The following is a 21,725-nucleotide window of genomic DNA, read 5'->3' on the forward strand; positions in this document are numbered from 1 at the left end:
GAGTGCTGATTGGTTTTCAAGTGCACTCTGACTGGTAGAGGCTCTGTCATGGAGAATGCACTGGTTGATGGTGACTGACAATTAATTGCCAAGCATGGTTTGAAATTTAAACCAGGCAGCTTGACTTCACTTGTTAAAGGCATTGCCCTGACGAGTGAACAAGCAAATGGTTCATTTATTTTGTTTAGCTGAAACAGGTGCAATGTGTGCACATATTCTTTCTGTCTGCAAAGAACAGGGTTCTGTGTATTAATATATGGAGCTTCCAGTTCATGCAAATACACCACACTGCAAGCCTGACTAACAATATTAAATTGGTTGACGGTGTAATTTTTAACACACTGAGGGTTATTTAGAAAATGTTGTCCAATTGCGGAATTGCATCTAATACCGGACACTGTGTTTTGAGTTTGCCAGCATGGGCTGGTTGAGTGCAGTCTGTACCTTGCCCATTATGAACAATGGAAAGGACATGTTGTCTTTGGGACATATGGCCTATATGCCTAGCATCATATTGGCACTGAATCATATACCACATTGCTCATTTGTGTGATAGGTAGAATTTATTTTTGGCTTGATAGCAGCATCCTGTTAATGGTGAACACCACTTAGGTTGCTACTTCACCTGTTGCTCCAAGTTTTGAGATGCCTTGCCCTCCCAAGGTAACCTCGGCAGACTTTGCACTTTTCAGGGTCGAATGTGATGGCCTTGGGCCTTCATGAATTTGCGTGGTATGCAGCTTGAGAAGATCTGATCAGGGTAGCCATTATGCTGCAGGATTCCTTTGATGCCCTATTTTGGCATCAAGCGTGCATGGTGAGCAAATGAATCAGGTCCGATTTACAAGTTTGTCAATAAAGCCAATCTTAGCCGGTGGAGCGGTACAATTCCCAACGCATGTATTGACCAAAGAAGGTAGGCTTTTGGCAGAAGATGGTAGAGAACCCCCAGCAGATTTCTCAACTTATCAAGGAAAGGGAGTAATAATTCTGCTGTTGCCATTCTCTAGATCCATCTCTAGATCCATCTTTTGTTTCATTGGGCGGAATTCTCTGACCCCCCCGGGGGGGTCGGAGAATCACCCGGGGCCGGCGTCAATCCCACCCCTGCCATGTCCCGAATTCTCCGCCCCCCCCCGAGATTCGGCGGGGGGCGGGAATTGCGCCACGCCGGTCAGCGGGCTCCCACGGTGATTCTTCGGCCTGCAATGGGCCGAAGTCACGCTGCTGACAGGCCTTTCCCGCCGGTGTGGTTTAAACCACCACTTTTACCAGCGGGATTGGCAGCGCGGGCGGGCTCCGGGGTCCTGGGGGGGGCGTGAGGTGATCTGACCCTGGGGGGTGCCTCCACGGTGGCATAGCCCGTGATCGGGGCCCACCAATCGGCGGGCGGGCATGTGCTGTGGGGGCACTCTTTTTCTTCCACCCCCGCCATGGCCTTCACCTGGCGGGGGCGGAAGAGACCCCCTCCACTCCCCATGCGCCGGGATGACGTCAGCAGCCGCTGATGCTCCGGCGCATGCGCAGACTTACGCCGGCCGGTGAAGTCCTTTCGGCCCCGGCTGGTGTGGCGCCAAAGGCCGTTCACGCCAGCCGGCGGAGTAGAACCCACTCCGGTGCAGGCCTAGCCCCTAAAGGTGCGGAGAATTCCGCACCTATGGGCCGGCCCGACGCCGGAGTGGTTCACGCCACTCCAACACGCTGGGACCCCCCCCCGCCCACCAGGTATGGGAGAATCCCGGCCATTATGTATCCAATTACTAACTCCCTTTGCCTTGCACCATTATCACATTTATTATTGAATCACTCCGACCACTCCTATCACAGACCTTCCCTTCATTCTTCTTCCCCTTCCACTCCCCTGCCTCTGTACTGGTTTAAAACATGCTCCATCTGTGACATTTTCCAATTCTGATTAATCTATTCTGAAATGTTAACCCTGTTCCTCTCCAGAGAAGCTAACTGGCCAGCTGAGTATTCCTAACATTTCCAGTTTCTATTTCAGATTTCCAGCATCCGCAGTGTTCTGTCTTTTCATTACAGGAATATGGGCAGGGTGGAAAGAATTTGTCAGAGTGAGAGGAGACTTATAAAAATTGGAATAGACCGGTTGTGCGAAATGGCATGTTTCCGTGCTGAATGGAAACTCTCCAACACTTTCCTCTTACCTCCCACTTAGCGGGTTTGCAGGGGGGGGGGGGGGGGGGGGGGTTACATGTAAAATTCCTTGGATGGCCTTCCCACCGGACTCCCATCCACCCCAACCTTTCTGAAATTGTACAGTGGGATGAGCGATGTCTAGGCCGCTCCATCACACCCTCTCCCAGACATGGTCCCAATTGAGGCCCTTAACTGGCCAGTTAAGGACCACTTAAAAGCCACTTCCCACCCAGCCTCAATTTTCAGGTTGGTGGGAAGAGTTCAGGAGCAGGAGGGAAGCCCGGAACATAATCCTACTCATCCCTCAGACGGAAAGTGGGGGAGGTGCAGGGCACGTCCTTTCAACATTGCCGTCCCGCTTGCCGTGGTCCCCGCAGGTGCTACCTTACTCCTGGCCATTCCACCAACACCCAGACCCTGCCTCTGCCCAACTACCTGGGCCTCATTTCCCCTCCTTGCCATGTGACCTCCACAATTACCTGACCATGAACTCCAGGGACCTGGACTCTGAGTGCTGCTTGTAATTCCAGTCCTGTCCACTGCTGCTTCTGGCGCTACTGGGACTAGAGAGCTGCCAACCAATGAGATTGGCCATAGCTCTCTGAGGTAGAGCTTCCGCGTTAGTGAGGGATGGAAGTCCCATATCCATTCAATTAACACTCGGAGTCCTAAATGGTTGTGGGGCAACCGGTATGGGCAGGGATGCATTCACCACTGACTCTTCAGCAGGAAGAAAAACTCTGCCATCCTAAAAATCCAGACCATAATGTACACACTGATAATGTAGAATCAAAGAGAATATTTGTGCTGATACATCCCTCATAGAGCAAGAAGAACGTATCAATATGTAAAGCAGCTGGAAAAAACAACAGTCACCACTGTTACTTGAATCAGGCATTCTTGCTATAGAATCGTTACAGCAGGAAGCCATTCAGCCTTTATGTTTATGCTGGCTCTCTACAAGAGCAATTCATCTGGTACCATCCTCCGTCTTACCCCAAACCCTGCAAATATTTCCTCTTCAGGTGCTTGTCGAATTCCTTTTTGCAAGTCATCGCATGCGCAGGCAGTGCGTTCCAGAACCTAACCACTTGTCCCACTTCTGTGTTGGGACTACTTCCCACTGATGGGTATTGGAATGTATAGTCAGTGACGAAAGTCAATTGCTTTCATTCACATGGCACTAAAATGAGGCATAGTTTGGGCGGGATGAAATGAAAATCGCTTATTGTCACGAGTAGGCTTCAATGAAGTTACTGTGAAAAGCCCCTAGTCACCACATTCCGGCAAGGCTGGTACGGGAATCAAACCGTGCTGCTGGCCTGCTTGCTCTGCTTTAAAAGCCAGCGATTTAGCTGAGTGAGCTAAACCAGCCCCTGAACAGGTAAGCTGAACAGATGAACAGGCAAGCCTCCAGTAGGGTAAATTGTGGGAGATTGGTTTGAACTGGAGTGGATTAGGAAACACTAACATAGAATTTGGGACTAATTTGCTGCTAACTTGGACTTTCTTTTGCAAAACTTGTCAGCATTGAATTCATTGGCAGTATAGTTATGATTCAGATGAGAAACTCCTGGGACTGCATAAGAGTTTTTATTCCTCACTTTAGAATCGGTACCTGAATTGGATTGGCTCTTTGTGTTGAGTGTTGTTTTTCAGATGATTGAAGTTGGTTATCAGGTTAATTGAGTGAGTGGCTGAGTGGTCAGGGAGTTTCACCTCAATTGAAAATTGCTCTCTAAGTGCAGCTAACTTGAAATTACTCAGTTCAGTCGAGGTTAAGTTCTTTGGATTCATGTTTCCAATGCGGCAAAAGATGGAAAACCAGTGTCCTGCTCAAGTTGTGGAAATTTCCGGAAACAGAGAGTGGGATTCGCAGGCCTTCCTGCACCGTGTTTCTCGGTGTTGGAAGGCCGCCCACATTTGGCTGGCCTAAGGAACTTTGGTCCCACCGCTGTCAATGGGAGTTTCCACTGAATCCATCTCACACTGCCAGGAAATCGGCAGTGGAGGTGCGCAATCAGAGGGACGGGAAGATCCCTCTGATGTGAACAGCTGAGTGACCAGGACAACCACAGCTGTAAGGCGAGTCTCCAGCTGGACATGCTCAGTTAATGAGGGTGAGGAGTAATTAGGGGCATTCCCACTATGCTACTGGAGGAAGGATTCCCAGAGCACAAGATGGTCACCTCATACAGAGTGATACATAGATACATAGAAGTTAGGAGCAGGAGGAGGCCTTTTGGCCCTTCGAGCCTGCTCCGCCAGTCATCACAATCATGGCTGATCATCCAACTCAATAGCCTAATCCTGCTTTCTCCCCATAGCCTTTGATCCCATTCTCCCCAAGTGCTATATCCAGCCGCCTCTCGAATATATTCAATGTTTTAGCATCAACTACTTCCTGTGGTAATGAATTCCACAGGCTCACCAGTCTTTGTGTGAAGAAATGTCTCCTTATCTCTGTTCGAAATGGTTTACCCTGAATCCTCAGGCTGTGATCCGTGGTTCTGGACACACCTATCATTGATAACATCTTCCCTGCATCTTACCCTGTCTAGTCCTGTGATCCCCCCTCATTCTTCTGAACTCCAGCGAGAACAATCCCAACCTGGTCAATCTCTCCTCATATGACAGTCCCTCCACCCCTGCAATCAGTCTGGTAAACCTTCGCTGCACTCACTCGAGAGCAAGAACATCCTTCCTCACATGAGACAAAACTGCACACAATACTACAAGTGTAGCCTCACCAAGACCCTGTACAATTGCAGCAACACATCCCTGATTCTGTATTCAAAACCTCTTGCAATGAAGGCTAACATACCATTAGCCTTCTTTACCGCCTGCTGCACCTGCATGCTTACCTTCAGCGAATGGTGCACATGGACACCCAGGTCCCGCTGCGAACTCCCCTATCCCAATTTACAATCATTCTGGTCGTAATCTACCTTCCTGTTTTTGCTTCCAAAATGAATAACCTCCCACTTATCCAAATTATACTGCATCTGCCATTGGTTTGCCCACTCACCCAACTTGCCCCCAACCTGGGAAACGCAGGTGGAGTAGGTAGTCAAGAAGGCATATGGCATGCTTGCCTTCATTGGCCGGGGCATTGAGTATAACAATTGGCAAGTCATGTTGCAGCTGTATAGAACCTTAGTTTGGCCACCCTTGGAGTATAGTGTTCAATTCTGGTCGCCACACTACCAGAAGGATGTGGAGGCTTTAGAGAGAGTGCAGAAGAGATTTACCAGGATGTTACCTGGTATGGAGGGCATTAGCTATGAGGAGAGGTTGAATAAACTCTGTTCTCACTGGAACGAAGGAGGCTGAGGGGCGACCTGATAGAGGTCTACAATATTATGAGGGGCGTAGACAGAGTAGATAGTCAGAGGCCTTTTCCCAGGGTAGAGGGGTCAATTACTAGGGGGCATAGGTTCAAGGTGCGAGGGGAAAGGTTTAGTAGAGATGTAGGAGGCAAGTATTTTTACACAGAGGGTAATGGGTGCCTGGAACTCGCTGCCGGAGGAGGTGGTGGAAGCAGGGACGACAGTGACATTTAAGGGGCATTTTGACAAATACATGAATAGGATGGGAATAGAGGGATACGGACCCAGGAAGTATAGAAGATTTTAGTTTCGGCAGGCAGCATGGTCAGCACGAGTTTGGAGGGCCGAAGGGCCTGTTCCTGTGCTGTACTTTTCTTTGTTCTTTGTTCTTTGTCCAGTTCTTGCTGTAGGATCCCTGCATCCTCGTCACAATTCACCCTCCCACCTAATTCGGTATCACCTGCAAACTTTGAGATGTTACATTTTGTTCCCTCATCCAAATCATTAATATATATTGTGAATAGCTGGGGTCCCAGCACCGATCCCTGTGGTACCCCACTGGTTACTGCCTGCCAATTTGAAAAGGACCCATTAATTCCTACTCTTTGTTTCCTCTGTGCCAACCAGTTTTCTATCCACCTCAATACATTTCCCGAATCCCGTGCGCTTTAATTTTGCACAATAATCTCTTATGAGGGACTTTGTCAAACGCCTTCTGAAAGTTCAAATATACCACATCAACTGGCTCCCCCCCTGTCGACTGCACTGGTTACCTCTTCAAAAAATTCCAACAGATTTGTCAGGAATGATTTTCCCTTCATAAATCCATGCTGACTCTGACTGATCCTGCTTTCTCTCTACTTCCCTTTTTGAATATTGGAGTGACATGAGCTACCCTCCAATCTGCAGGGACAGTTCCAGAGTCTATAGAATCCCGGAAGATGACCACCAATGCATCCATTATTTCCAGAGCCACCTGCTTAAGCACTCTGGGATGCAGATTCTCAGGCCCTGGGGATTTATCCGCCTTCAATCCCATCAGTTTTCCCAGCACCATCTCACTACTAATGTTGATCTCCCTCAGTTCTACCCTCTCACTAAACCTTTCATTCTCCAACATTTCTGGGATATGATTTGTGTCCTCATTTGTGAAGACAGAATCAAAGTATGTATGTTAATTGCTCAGCCATTTCTTTGTCCCTTATTATGCATTCCCCTGTTTCTGTCTGTCGGGGGTCTACATTTCTTTTTACCAATCTCTTTCTCTTCACATACCTGTATAAACTCTTAGTGTTAGTATTTATGCTCCCTGCAATCTTCCTTTCGTACTGTACTTTCCCCTTCTTAATCAATCCCTTCGTCCTGTTTTGCTGAATTCTAAACTGCTCCCAATCCTCAGACCTATTATTTTTCTTGGCCAATCTGTATGCGTGTTCCTTGGATCGGATACTATTTCTAATTTACTTTGTAAGCCATGGATTGGCCCTCTTACCCCCTTTGCTTTTGTGCCAGACAGGAATGAACAGTTGCTGTAGTCCCCCATGCGTTTCAGCACCCTAGTGCTGGAGTTGCAGAGGAAGGGCTGATGTGTTGCCTCTTTGGTTTTAGGTAACATAATTAATTTGGTGCAGAAGTGTCTGAAAGTCAAAATTTATGGCATTTACTTCAAGGATTGTAATAGAAATTTCCACATCTTAACTCCTCTGTGTAAAGAATTTGGGTGGAATTTTCCTAAAGAAAGGCAAAGCATCAGATTCTGACAGAAAATGTGGCTCTCCCCAGATGGGCAGCACAGTGGTTAGCACTGTTGCTTCACAGCGCCAGCGTCCCAGGTTCAATTCCCAGCTTGGGTTACTGTCTGTGTGGAGTCTGCACGTTCTCCCCGTGCCTGCGTGGGTTTCCTCCGGGTGCTCCGGTTTCCTCCCAAAAGTCCCAAATGTTTATTAGGTGAATTGGACATTCTGAATTCTCCCTCTGTGTACGCTGGAATGCAGTGACCAGGGGATTTTCACGGTAACTTCTTTGCAGTGTTAATGTAAGTCGACCTGAGACAATAATAAAGATTATTATTTTATCATTATAGAGCCAAAGCCAAGTTTTCACTCCAGATCTTCTGACACTTTGTCAAAAAAAGCAGAGGGTCATGTTTTGCAATGTCATTCTGGCAGGGCGGGGCCTCATAGAGCTGGAAAACCCAACTCCATAGAGAACCCGGACGCCCGGCAGACCCTCCAACTCTCCAAGAAAAAGGACAAATCCCCCCCACCCCTGACCACTCAATGGTCGGTTCACCACCCCCCCCCCCCAACCCCCACACCACACAGACATTAGGGTGACCCGACTGGACCCCCCCAATCTCACCGGCGTTGGGCATATCCCATTCTAAGTCTTCCCTGCACCCACCCCCCCTACCGTCATGCAGGCACAGTCCCTCTCCACTAACCCCCCAACATAACGGGAACCCCGCCAATGGAGTTCCGAGAGGACCCACACCCTGACCCCTTGCCTGGCCCCACCCCACCCCCTAGCACTACCAACCTGGCACAGCCCACTGGTACCGTGGCAATGCCAACCTGCCGGGGGGCTGTGCCAGAGCATTGCCTGGCCATGCCCATCACCATCTGGGGGTTAAACCCATCTCCCAGTCTCCGGCGTGGTCATTACGACTGCTTTCCATTTTGGAAATCAATAGCGGTTCTCACCGGTGTTTCCGTTAAGCCGGCGGGGGACGGGGGTGGAATCACCCGACGACCTCAAAAGCAATGGCAAAAAGCCATTTTTGAACATTTAAATCAATTCAAATCCATGGTCATCAAATTCTCACCGCCACTGGCCGTAAAGCTGATTGTGCGCAGTTTTATCTCCTTCTCTGAGGAAGGATGCTCTTGCTCTCGAGGGAGTGCAGCAAAGATTTACCAGACTGATTCCAGGGATGGCGGGACTGTCAGATGAGGAGAGATTGACTAGGTTGGGATTGTTCTCGCTGGAGTTCAGAAGAATGAGGGGGGATCTCACAGAGACTTATAAAATTCTAACAGGACTAGACAGGGTAGATGTAGGGAAGATGTTATCAATGATAGGTGTGTCCAGAACCAGGGGTCACAGCCTGAGGATTCAGGGTAAACCATTTTGGATAGGGATAAGGAGACATTTCTTCACACAAAGGGTGGTGAGCCTATGGAATTCATTACCACAGGAAGTAGTTGATGCTAAATCTTTGAATATATTCAAGAGGCGGCTGGATATAGCACTTGGGGAGAATGGGATCAAAGGCTATGGGGAGAAAGCAGGATTAGGCTATTGAGTTGGATGATCAGCCATGATCGTGATGAATGGCGGAGCAGGCTCGAAGGGCCAAAAGGCCTCCTCCTGCTCCTATCTTCTATGTATCTATACATCGCTGGCGGGATAGATCTCAAATTGAGATCTCCTGTTATCGCCCTCTTGTGAGAGTTTGCGGCCATAGCGGGATGTGCACCCACGGCAAACGGGCCCAGAGATTTTTGCCCTTTATTTTTAACCCTTTCCCCTTCCATTATTTTTGTGGTTATCTCAAATTTGTGCCCACTTGTCACCACCTTCCCAATGAAGGGAAACGATCGGTCACCTCAGAATAACCCTTCATTTTCTTGATGACCTCTATCAGGTCGTCTGTAACATCATCAGCTCAGGTCTTTATTTAACTTATAATCACAGGTAATATCCTAGAGAGACTGAATCCTTTTCTTCACAGGGAGGAGCGGGACCAGGAGCGGAGGTGACGTAGACCAGGAGTGCTGCCGGGTAGGTAAGCATTTTGTTTAAATTACTTACCTGTCGACGCCAGCGGCCTTTTCTTTGCAGGGAGGAGCAGGAGCGGAGGTGACGTAGACCAGGAGGGCTGCCGGGTAGATAAGTGATCCTATATATTTGGGCGGCGGCTAAACCCGAGACACTACACGTGTAGTGTCTCCCACCCGCCCTCCTCCTCTAACCAATTTGATAAGGTAAAGTTGTTTTTTTTTAACTCTTATTTGGTATAAGTTTATTATTGAGTATTATAGTAGTTGAATTAAGCTTTTATTTAGCAGAGGAGTACTAGAAATTATTTAACATAAATTTGTAAACGTTAATTAAATAAGTAGAGATGGCTGGACAGGTTATGTGTTGTAGCTGTATGATGTGGGAGCTGGCTGATCCCATTGTGAACGGCAGTGACCACATCTGCAGCAAGTGTTGGTTGCTGTAAGAACTCCGGATCAGAATTGATGATCTGGAATCTGAGCTTCAAACTCTGCGGCACATCCGGGAGGGGGAGAGTTAGCTGGACGTTTTGCTTCAGGAGGCAGTCACACCCGATAGATTAAATAATTCAAATTCAGTAAGTGTTCAGGAAAAACAGGGTGTGATTGTAAGTGAGGCAGGTAGGGGGATTCGGAGTTCAGGAGTGCAGGAGCCTCAGCCCTTGACCTTGTCCAACAGGTATCGGATTCTTGCTCCCTGTGCGGATGAGGAAAAGGGCTGTGGACAGGATGAGCCATGGCATGACCATGGCACCATGGTGCAAAAGGCCATTCAAGAGGGGGGAGCAAAAAGACAAGTATTTGTTATAGGGGATTCTATAATTAGAGGGACAGATAGCATCCTTTGCAAGCCGGATAGGGAGTCCCGCATGGTGTGTTGCCTGCCTGGTGCCAGGGTGCGGGACATCTCCGACCGGCTTGAAAGGATATTGGAGCGGGAGGGGGAGGATCCAGTTGCTGTGGTCCACGTTGGGACTAACAACATGGGCAAGGCTAGGGTGGAGGACCTGTTTGGGGATTATCAAGCACTAGGAAGGAAATTGAATAACAGGTCCTCGAAGGTCATAATCTCCGGATTACTGCCCGAGCCACGTGCTAATTGGCATCGGGATAAGAAAGTTAGGGAAGTAAACACGTGGCTAAGGGATTGGTGTGGGAAAGGGATTCCATTTCATGGGGCATTGGCACCAGTTTTGGAACCGGGGGGATCTGTACCGTTGGGATGGTCTCCACCTGAACCGATCTCGAACCAGTGTTCTAGCGAAAAGGATAAATAGGGTGGTCAGTAGGACTTTAAAATTCTGAGTCGGGGGGAAGGGAAAGGGAAAGCGACAGGGAGTAGGGAGTTAAATGGAAGGATAAGCAGCAGGTTAGCATGTGTGCAGGTGGGTTTAAGTTCAAGGCAGACTAGGAATGAAGCAAAAAGGATAACTTAGGACATCTCATGATATCCAATTTCTCTAATAATGATAAGAAAGTCAGCATTAAGGCACTTTACCTGAATGCTCGTAGCATTCGTAACAAAGTTGATGAATTAACGGCACAAATCATTGCGAATGAATATGACTTGATAGCCATTACGGAGACATGGTTGCAGGATGGTCACGACTGGGAGTTAGATATCCAGGGGTACCAGATGTTTCGGAGGGATAGACAGGTATGTAAGGGAGGTGGAGTAGCACTAATAATCAAGAACGACATCAGGGTGGCATTGAGGGATGATATAGGTTCTATGGAGAATGAGGTTGAATCCATTTGGGTAGAAATTAGAAATTCTAAGAAGAAAAAGACACTGATAGGCGTAGTCTATAGGCCACCAAATAATAGCATCACACTGGGACGGGCAGTAAATGAAGAGACAACTAATGCCTGTGAAAATGGTACAGCAGTTATCATGGGAGATTTTAATCTGCATATAGATTGGTCAAATTAGCTCGGTCAGGGTAGCCTTGAAGAGGAGTTCGTTGAATGTATCCGGGAAAGTTTTCTGGAACAATATGTAATGGAACCGACGAGAGAGCAAGCTATCCTAGATCTGGTCCTGTGTAATGAGGCAGGAATAATTAATGACCTCATCGTTAGGATCCTCTTGGGAGGAGTGATCACAGCATGGTTGAATTTAGTATGCAGATGGAGAGTGTGATGATAGAATCCAATACCAGGGTCCTATGCTTGAACAAAGGGGACTACGATAGAATGAGGAAGGACCTCACTAAAGTAGACTGGAAACAAATATTTTATGGTAGGACAGATGAGGAGCAGTGGAGTACTTTCAAAGAAATCTTTCATAGTGCTCAACAAAAGTATATTCCAGTGAGAAGGAAGAATTGTAAGAAAAGAGGTAATCTACCATGGGTGTCTAAGGAGATACATGAGGCTGTCAAATTGAAAGAGAAGACTTACAAAGTGGCCAGGATCAGCGGGAAACTAGACGATTGGGAAAACTTTAAAGGGTAGCAGAAAGCCACGAAAAGAGCCATAAAGAAAAGTAAGATAGAACACGAAAAAAAAACTGGCACACAATATAAGGACAGATAGCAAAAGTTTTTATAATTATATAAAACTAAGAAGAGTGGCTAAAGTAAACATTGGTCCGTTAGAGGATGAAAGTGGTCATTTAGTTATGGGATATGATGAAATGGTGGAGGCATTGAACAAATATTTTGTATCGGTCTTCACAGTGGAGGACACTAATAACATGCCAGCAATTGACCGAGAGAAGGTAGGTGAGGACCTGGAAACCATTACTCTCACGAAAGAGCAAGTGTTGGGCAAGCTAATGGAGCTCAGGATAGATAAGTCTCCTGGCCCTGATGGAATGCATCTCAGGGTACTGAAAGAGATGGCTGGAGTAATAGCAGATGCACTGGCGGTAATTTTCCAAAATTCGCTGAACACTAGGGCAGTCCCAGAGGATTGAAAAACAGCAAATATGACGCCACTGTTTAAAAAGGGAAGTAGACAAAAGATGGGGAATTAAAGACCGGTTAGCTTAACCTCTGTTGTGGGGAAGATGCTCGAGTCTATTATCAAGAAAGAGATAGGAGGGCACTTCGATAGAAATTGTCCCATTGAATGGACGCAGCATGGATTCATGAAGGGCAGGTCATACTTGACGAATCTCTTGGAATTCTATGAAGACATTTCGAGCAAGGTAGGCAAAGTGGACCCAGTGGATGTGGTGTACCTAGATTTCCAAAAGGCCTTTGACAAGGTACCGCACAAGAGGCTGCTGCATAAGATAAGGATGCATGGTGTTAAGGGTAGAGTACTAGCATGGATAGAGGATTGGTTGTCTAACAGGAAACAAAGAGTGGGAATAAATGAGTGCTATTCTGGCTGGCAATCAGTGACGAGTGATGTGCCTCAGGGATCGGTGTTGGGACCACAATTATTTACAATTTATATAGACGATTTGGAGTTGGGAACTACGTGTAAGGTATCCAAGTTTGCAGATGACACGAAGGTGTGTGGCAGAGTAAAGTGTACTGAGGACTGTAAAACCTTACAGAGGAATATTGACACATTGAGTAAGTGGGCAAAGGTCTGGCAGATGGAGTATAATGTCAACAAGTGTGAAGTCGTGCATTTTGGTAGGAGTAACAATAGAACGGATTATTACTTAAATGGTAAAAAGCTGCAGCATGCTGCTATGCAGAGGGATCTGGGTGCACTTGTGCATGAGTCACAGAAGGTTGGTCTGCAGGTGCAACAAGTAATTAGGAAGGCAAATGGAATTTTGTCCTTCGTTGCGAAGGGGATTGAGTTTAAAAGTAGAGAGGTAATGTTGCAGTTGTACAATATGCTGGTGAGGCCACACCTGGAGTACTGTGTGCAGTTTTGGTCTCCACACTTGAGGAAAGGAGGTGCTAGCACTAGAGGGGGTGCAGAGGAGGTTCATTAGGCTGATTCCAGAGTTGAGGGGGTTATCGTATGAGGAGAGGCTGAGTAGATTGGGATTATATTCACTGGAATTCAGAAGGTTGAGGGGGGATCTAATAGAAACATATACAATTTTGAAGGGAATGGATAAGATAGAACTAGAAAGGATGTTTCCACTGGTAGGTGAAAGTAGGACAAGAGGGTATAGCCTCAAGATTAGGGGGAGCAGATTTAGGACTGAATCAAGGAGGAACTTCTTCACTCAGAGGGTGGTTAAAGTATGGAATTCCCTACCGAAAGGAGTAGTAGACGCTACTTCATAGAATATATTTAAAGATAGGGTAGATGTTTTTTTGAAAAATAAAAGAATTACGGGATATGGCGAGAATGCGGATAAGTGGTTCTGACACCACGAAAAGATCAGCCATGATCTTATAGAATGGCGGAGCAGGCTCGAAGGGCCGGACGGTCTACTTCTGCTCCTAGTTCTTACGTTCTTATGAATACTGCTTTTACATCTTTGCTATGAGTTCCAAAATTGGCACACGATGTTCTACTGCTGTCTGAGATTTTTTACAAATATGCTCCAAAATCATGATTTTCTGTTTTAATCAATGCTCTCCAGTTTTGCTTCTTATATGTAAAGGAACAAGTACGAAAGCCTTAAAGCCATATTGGGAAAAGTGAGAATATGCAGCAAAAAAAACAAAATTAGACAAATGCAAAAGGTGCAGAAAATAATTCAAAGCCAAATTGGCACATACGCACACGTTAGAACCATACAGAGACAGATAAAAAAGTGAGAGATGATCAGCAAGGCACAGGAAACATTACAATAAAACTTTCAGGGTAGGAAATTATGAGACAGCTGCTGGAAGCAATAGAAACATAGAACAGTACAGGCCCTTCGGCCCTCGATGTTGTGCCGAGCAATGATCACCCTACTTAAACCCACGTATCCCATATACCCGTAACCCAACAATCCCCCCATTAACCTTACACTACGGGCAATTTAGCATGGCCAATCCACCTAACCCGCACATCTTTGGACTGTGGGAGGAAACCAGAGCACCCAGAGGAAACCCACGCACACACAGGGAGGACGTGCAGACTCCACACAGACAGTGACCCAGCCGGGAATCGAACCTGGGACCCTGGAGCTGTGAAGCATTGATGCTAACCACCATGCTACCGTGAGGCCATGGTAGAATGCATTTTGTTTCCTCCAAGAGTAATACTACCAGAAATCTAACTGCATTATATTATATCGCATGTTACATGGCACAAAAGCAAAAGGTGAGAGTTTAAGTTCTATGCCAGGGACCTAAGCACATGATCTAGACTGACTCCAGAGCAATACTGAGGGAGTGCTGCACAGTTGGAGGTGCTGTCTGTTCTCTCAGAGGAAGGAAGATCCCAACTACTCAAAGAGATCAGGGGGAGGCTCCTTGGTGTCCTGGCCAGCATTTCTTCCTCAAACATGATACTAAAAGAGATGGGGCGGGATTCTCCGACCCCCCGCTGGGAATCGCGCTGCGACGGTCGGTGGCCACTCGCAGTGGCCCCCCCGCCAATTCTCCAGCCCGCGATGAGCCGAGTGGCCGCCCGTTTTCGGCCAGTCCTGTCGGTGTAAATTACAGTAGGTCCTTACCGGCGGGACCTGGTGGCGCGGGCGGCCTCCAGGGTCCTCGGGGGAGTGCAGGGGGATCTGGCCCCGGGAGGTGCCCCCACGGTGGCTGGGCTTGCGATCGGGGCCTGTGCTGTGGGGGCACTCTATTCCTCCATGTCGGCTGCTGTGGTCCTCTACCATGGCCGACGTGGAGAAGATCCCTCCTGCGCATGCGCTGGGATGACACCAGCGCATGCTGGTGCTCCCGCGCATGCGGCAACTATGCGGGCCGGCAGAGGCCCTTCGCCGCCGGTTGGCATGGCGCCAAGCCCCTACCCCGCCGGCCGGCGCGGCGCAAACCACTCCGGGGCCGGCCTAGCGCCTGAAGGTGCGGAGGATTCTGCACCTATGGGGCGGCCCGACACCAGAGTATTCACGCCATTCCTCGGCGCCGGGACCCCCCGCCCTGCCGGGTCGGGGGGAATCCCTCCCATGATCTGGTTGTTATCATGTTCCTAGCTGTGGATCTTGCTGTGTGCAAATTGACTGTCCTGTCTTCAACATTGCAATAACAGCGATACGTCAAAAATACTTCATTGGCTGTAAATCACTTTGGAACATCCGAGTTTTTGAAAGGTGCTGTCTAAGTGCATGTTATTTCTTTCTTACGAAGAATTTTGTAACACCAATCACTCTTCAGGCATCTCACTTCACAATGGCAGGAGCATTTTAAAAAGATTAACCGATTGGCTTGCTGTCGAGAATGACATGGTCCTAGAATCATAGAATTCCTACAGTGCAGAAGGAGACCATTTGGCCCATCGAGTCTCTACTGACCTTCTGAAAGAGCACGTCACCTATGCCCATTCCCCCACCCTATCCCCGTAACCCCATAACCCCACCTAACCTGCACCACCTTTGGACACTTGAGAGGTAATTTAGCACGGCCAATGCATCTAACCTGGACATCTTTGGACTGTGGGAGGAAACCGGAGCACCCGGAGGAAACCCACGCAGACACAGGGAGAAAGTGCAAATTCCACACAGTCACCCAAGCCGGAATTGAACCCAGATCTCTGGCTCTGTGAGGCAGCAGTGCTAACCACTGTACCACTGTACCACCATGCCACCCCGAGCAATTTTAAATGAACTTTATTAAAAGGGAGAGAACATGTTAACATAGCTACAGCTCTACAGCTGGGTAATACATTGTGCTTGCGGTTCCTCATGTTATAGAATTGCATATCCTTAGAACACAACAGAGATTCACTGATGTTTTACATCAATAAACACCAATTCCTGTGCTTTGATCTGGTGTAAGGATTCTCCGGTACCCCCAGCCGTGTGTTTCTCAGCGATGCACTGTTCGCTGGCGGTGAGATTCTCTCTTCCCGCCGCTTGTCAACGGGATTTCCCATTGAATCCACTGGGAAACTCACAGGCAGGGGTGTCCTTCCCGCGGGAAAAGAGAATTCCAACGGCTGGAGAATTCCGGCCCTTATTTATATTTCTGCTAGTCAGCTAAAATATTGCTGTTGGTGATTAAAATTTTTTTTTTTTTCCGTGCGCTCTTGGGAATTCAACGCTAAAACTGTATTCACTTTTGTAGTGACAGCAGTAGAAACGTTCTGAGCGATTTAAAATGGCCGAACGGTGTCTGTTGCTGGAGCAATCACCTGGACTTGACTAAGGGGAAATGTACAGAGGGTGGTGTGATTACCAGGAAAGGAGTGACACAGTTTTGCCACCTGCTTCAGAATGACCAACAGCTACACTCACAGGGCAAGAATAGCATTGCCAATGGCACCCAAATTACCTTTGCCTTTGACTCTATAAGCAGCTCGAGGTAGGGACATCAATCCAGTCCGCAGATCAGAACTGCATTCTGCCAGGAACTGATGGACTATTTGCAAGAGCAAATAATTTAGTTATATTTTACCTGGATAGAAGCCAGCAACCTGTGAGAACCCTCATGTTCTTCCAGTTTCCCAAAGTTCAGGTTGTGATTGATTGCACACATATGTGCACCTGTACACAATTGGGGTTGTACATGAACCAGAGGTTGCAGCATTTTCAATCAACGTACAGCTTGTACGTAACCATTTGCACAAGGCAATGCAGGTGAGTGTTTGTTTTGTAACAGCAGTCATGATGTATTTATTTTCAGTCAATCAAGCAGGCCCCTGATATTCGCTGCTTGGCGATTGCTTTGATTAGTGCCACTTCTGCCTGCGTCAGAAAGTTGTGGATTTCATTGCCAAGGAGAAGCAGGTGACGATGCTGTGGGAATGTTTCGTCTCCTAAAGGTGAAGTCAGGTCAGGATCCCGACACCATTCTGCGCACTCCTGGGTTTCACCCGAGCGGGTTTGCTGGTGAGCAAGGAAGCTCCTTGGAGCTGGTTGATACATTATCGAAATGTTCAACCAGCTTTAACTGCTGGTTTACGTGACCATTCTCTCTTTAACAGCCAGTGCGTTTACTGAGCTAACATGCCCATCAGGGGTCACCAGGGCAAACGCAGCTTGAGGGCAAGACCCCTTGATTAAGGGATCCGCCCATTTAAGACAATGAGAGGAATTTCTTCTCTGATGGTAGTGAATCTCTGGAATTTTTTGCCGCAGAGAGTTGTAGAGGACAACCCCCCCCCCTCCCTCTGAAGGCCGGTACCCACACCCCCCTCCCTCTGAAGGCCGGTACCCACACCCCCCCTCCCTCTGAAGGCCGGTACCCACACCCCCCCTCTCTCCTCCTCCCCCCCTTCCTTCCTCCTCCTCCCCCCTTCCTTCCTCCTCCCCCCCCTTCCTTCCTCCTCCCCCCCCTTGCTCCCCCCTTCCTTCCTTCCTCCTTCCCCCCTTCCTTCCTCCGTTAGTGGGGGGGGGGGGTGCGGCGTTAGTGGGGGGGGGGGTGCGGCGTTAGTGGGGGGGATGCGGCGTTAGTGGGGGGGGTGCGGCGTTGAGAGAGGGGGGGTACCGGCGTTGAGAGAGGGGGGGCGGCGTTGGAGGGGGTAGGGGTGGTGGGGAGGGGGGTAGGGGTGGTGGGGAGGGGGGTAGGGGTGGTGAGGGGGGGTTGGGGTAGGGGGCAGCTGCGTGCAGAGGGGGGGGCGACGGTGCGTTGGCCCCGGGCATCTGTCGCCCGCCTCCTCTGCACGCCGCTGCCCCTATCCCAACCCCCCCTCACCACCCCTACCCCCTTCACCACCCCTACCCCCCCTCCAACGCCGCCCCCCCTCTCTCAACTCAACACCGCAACCCCCCCTCAACTCAACGCCGCAACCCCCCCTCCTCTCAACTCAACCCCGCAAACCCCCCCCTCTACTCTCAACTCAACGCCACAAACCCCCCCCTCTCCCCTCAACTCAACGCCGCAAACCGCCCCCCTCTCCTCTCAACTCAATGCCGCAAACGCCCCCCCCTCTCCTCTCAACTCAACGCCGCAAACCCCCCCCCCCCTCTCCTCTCAACTCAACACCGCAAACCCCCCAACGCCGGGTCTGTCTCTCTCTCTCTCTCCCCCCCCCCCCCCCCAAATGCCGGTCTGTCTCTCTCCTCCTCCCCCCCCCCCCCCCCAACGCCGGGTCTGTCTCTCTCCTCCTCCCCCCAAATGCCGGTCTGTCTCTCTCCTCCTCCTCCCCCCCCCCCAAAATGCCGGTCTGTCTCTCTCCTCCTCCTCCCCCCCCCAAATGCCGGTCTGTCTCTCTCCTCCTCCCCCCCCCCAAATGCCGGTCTGTCTCTCCCCCCAAATGCCGGGTCTGTCTCTCTCCTCCCCCCCCCCCCCCCCAAAATGCCGGTCTGTCTCTCTCCTCCCCCCCCCCCAAACGCCGGGTCAGTCTCTCTCCTCCCCCCCCCCCCCCCCCCCCCCCACAAACGCCGGGTCTCACCACTTCCGCAGCGGGTGAAACTAACGCGTATCGCGTCAGTCCGCTGCTGGCCCCTCCGGGAACGGAGAATAGCCGCCTAAAAGAAGGCCCCCACGCCGGAGTCATCCACACCAATTATGCTCGCCGGAAATCGGCGTTACGACGGTCTGCGGAGAATTTCGCCCCAGTATTGTATTTTACTCACTTTGAACATAGAACATACAGTGCAGAAGAAGGCCATTCGGCCCATCGAGTCTGCACCAACCCACTTAAGCGTCCACCCTATCCCCGTAACCCAATAACCCCTCCTAAGCTTATTGGACACTAAGGGTAATTTAGCATGGCCAATCCACCTAACCCGCACGTCTTTGGACTGTGGGAGGAAACCAGAGCATGCGGAGGAAACCCACGCAGACACTGGGAGGACGTGCAGAGTCCGTACAGACAGTGACCCAGCCGGGAGTCGAACCTGGGACCCAGGCGCTGTTAAGCCACAGTGCTAACCACTGTGCTACCGTGCTGCCCTCCTACTTAGAGCTGTGCTTCCCTGCTGTAAGCCTCCAACATGGTGGGGAGCAGCTTATACAGTTCCACCTGGCACTTCTGTTGAAGGACAGGTGGAGCAGCAGTGCCAACACCATGGACCAGCAGCAGAAAGAGCGACACCAGCAACAGTTGCCCTCTCCTCAGCCACATGTCCCTTCCCTCCAGGGTAGAGAGGATGGACACACTAACCCAGCTGGAAGGAGGTGCGATTCTCAGCAAAGGGTTTATAGACAGATGTATTGACATGCATGAGCACCCGTGCCTCAAAAGGCTCAGGCTTTCAAGGCAGATTATTTATAGCTGACATTTATAGTCTCCTGGAAACAACCCCCTTCCAGTTAGCCAGATGTCATACATTGCCAATGCCTATCATGGGGGCTATCACTAGAGGACCACTCTCCATTCACTCTCATACTTTTCTAGGTCTCTACGTGTTCCCAAGGTTGTACCAATTCTTCTCCTGAAAGGAGAGAAAGCCGATCAGATCTCCTCTCAATTCCTTGAGGTTGCTGCAGCCTCAAGAGTCCATGTCCAGCTCAACGTTTCTGACCTCTGTCGAGGTTTCTTTCATCTGAAATCCTTTCTCTGACAGAGTTGATGCATCATCCCACCCGCCCTTCCTCTCTGTCCAAACGACCCCAGAGGGGGCTATTAATGTTTTGGCTCAGTTAAAGCGATAGCAAAGCACAATGCCACTGCCAACAAGTTTCTGGCTCGCTATATGTCCCGTCATTTCAGCTGGCTCCATCAGTTGGAAATTCTGCTCATTAGCTGTTTCTCTCTCCACAGATCCTGCCCGAACTGCTGAGTGTTTCCAGCATTTTCTGGTTTTATTTCAATTTCCAGCATCTGCTTTTGTGTTGCTGTAGTTATGGCTTTAAGTCCTTTTCCAGGAATTGAGGCTGACAATTAGGTGCAGTGCTGAATGAGAAAGGATATTAAACCAACTGCCCATTCATGGAGGCACGAGTGGCCCCATTGGCTTCTTTAGAGCAGCAGGGAATTCTCTTGGGCGACATTTCTATCTCAGACACCACCATCAGCAGAAACAGATGAAATGGCCATTCATCTCATAGATCATAGAACAGTACAGCACAGAACAGGCCCTTTGGCCCTCGATGTTGTGCCGAGCAATGATCACCCTACTCAAACCCACGTATCCACCCTATACCCGTAACCCAACAACTCCCCCCCCTTAACCTTACTATTAGGACACTACGGGCAATTTAGCATGGCCAATCCACCTAACCCGCACATCTTTGGACTGTGGGAGGAAACCGGAGCACCCGGAGGAAACCCACGCACACACGGGGAGGACGTGCAGACTCCACACAGACAGTGACCCAGCCGGGAATCGAACCTGGGACCCTGGAGCTGTGAAGCATTTATGCTAACCACCATGCTACCGTGCTGCCCCGATCTCATTGTTGTTTGTGGACGCTTGCTGTACTTAAAGTGACTGCCCCATTCGCCAATACAACAATAGTGACAAGTAATCGACTGGTTGCCAAGTGATTTGGGATATCTTGAGAACATCCTGAGTTTGGTTGGATGCTATATAAATGCAATCTTCCATTCATGGTCAGAAGGTGTAAGGCTGGATTCCTGTGGAGCAGGGCCACTCATCGGAGCTCTGGGTTATGATACCCCTCCAGTAGTCTCAATCCCAAGTGGAGGAAAGGCATAATAAGCTTCATGCTTCCATGCCATGCATCACTGAGTAGGCCAGAGATAGGATGAAGCAGTGATTCCAGTGCCTCAACAGTTTAGAGATACTCTGCACTGCAGGTCTGTTGCGATATCGCAGGTTGTTGCGGTGTTACTTTGTCTTGCAACAACAACCTTCATGTAGCTGCCAGAATAAGAGGCTCAGAACATTGAGACATCACAGTGAGAGCTCCACTGCTGATGTCTCTGGATTTGCCACATGTTCCAAGATACACTGCTGGGTTTCTTTGCCATGTATTGGAACATTACAGGTTGCAGAATGCCTTTCAGGTTGTAGACCTTAGATTGTAGAACACCTTATAATACCCGCCAAGTAATAAAAAATGATAAAGCACGTTCCATTATGGCTGCTAACAATCTTGTTCAGAAAACATCCATCTTCTAAAACCTGGCTCCGAGATCAGGATCGATGTCCTTATTAATCTTACCTTCTGACTAGCCACATTCTGCACCTCCCATGTCACCGTTGTTGCTACTTGTGCTCTTGTGTTTCACTCAGTATGTCCTCCTCAACTTCAATTCCTAAATCCCGAGGTTGGATATCTGGGAAGTGCTATTTGTAAAGGTGCACTCCAATGATGCAATGCACTGTGAGGCATGCAGTGACACCTGCTTATTGGCACCGGCCTCAGCTTCTTTTGCCATATGTACAGAAACAGAAGGAGAAAATGTTCTTTGTGTATCCAGATGGCATGTGGGCATGTGTTCAAAGTGCACGTCACAGTCAATGAGGACATGATGCAGCAGAGTGGAGACCAAAGACAGCGTATGTGTCACACTAACCCTGAGGGGGTTTACACCCCCGACTTCCTTATCACTTGATTTCTCTTCA

The 21,725-nt window shown here is 49.1% G+C and overlaps 1 protein-coding gene across 1 annotated transcript in view; it reads right to left on the reverse strand.

Annotated features, from left to right (window-relative positions):
- sim2 (SIM bHLH transcription factor 2) overlaps positions 1 to 21,725 on the reverse strand; it is a 178,602-nt gene that overhangs the window by 25,161 nt on the left and 131,716 nt on the right. The window lies entirely within an intron of this gene.

Source organism: Scyliorhinus canicula, chromosome 7, assembly GCF_902713615.1.
Source record: "Scyliorhinus canicula chromosome 7, sScyCan1.1, whole genome shotgun sequence".
Taxonomy (NCBI): Eukaryota; Metazoa; Chordata; class Chondrichthyes; order Carcharhiniformes; family Scyliorhinidae; genus Scyliorhinus; species Scyliorhinus canicula.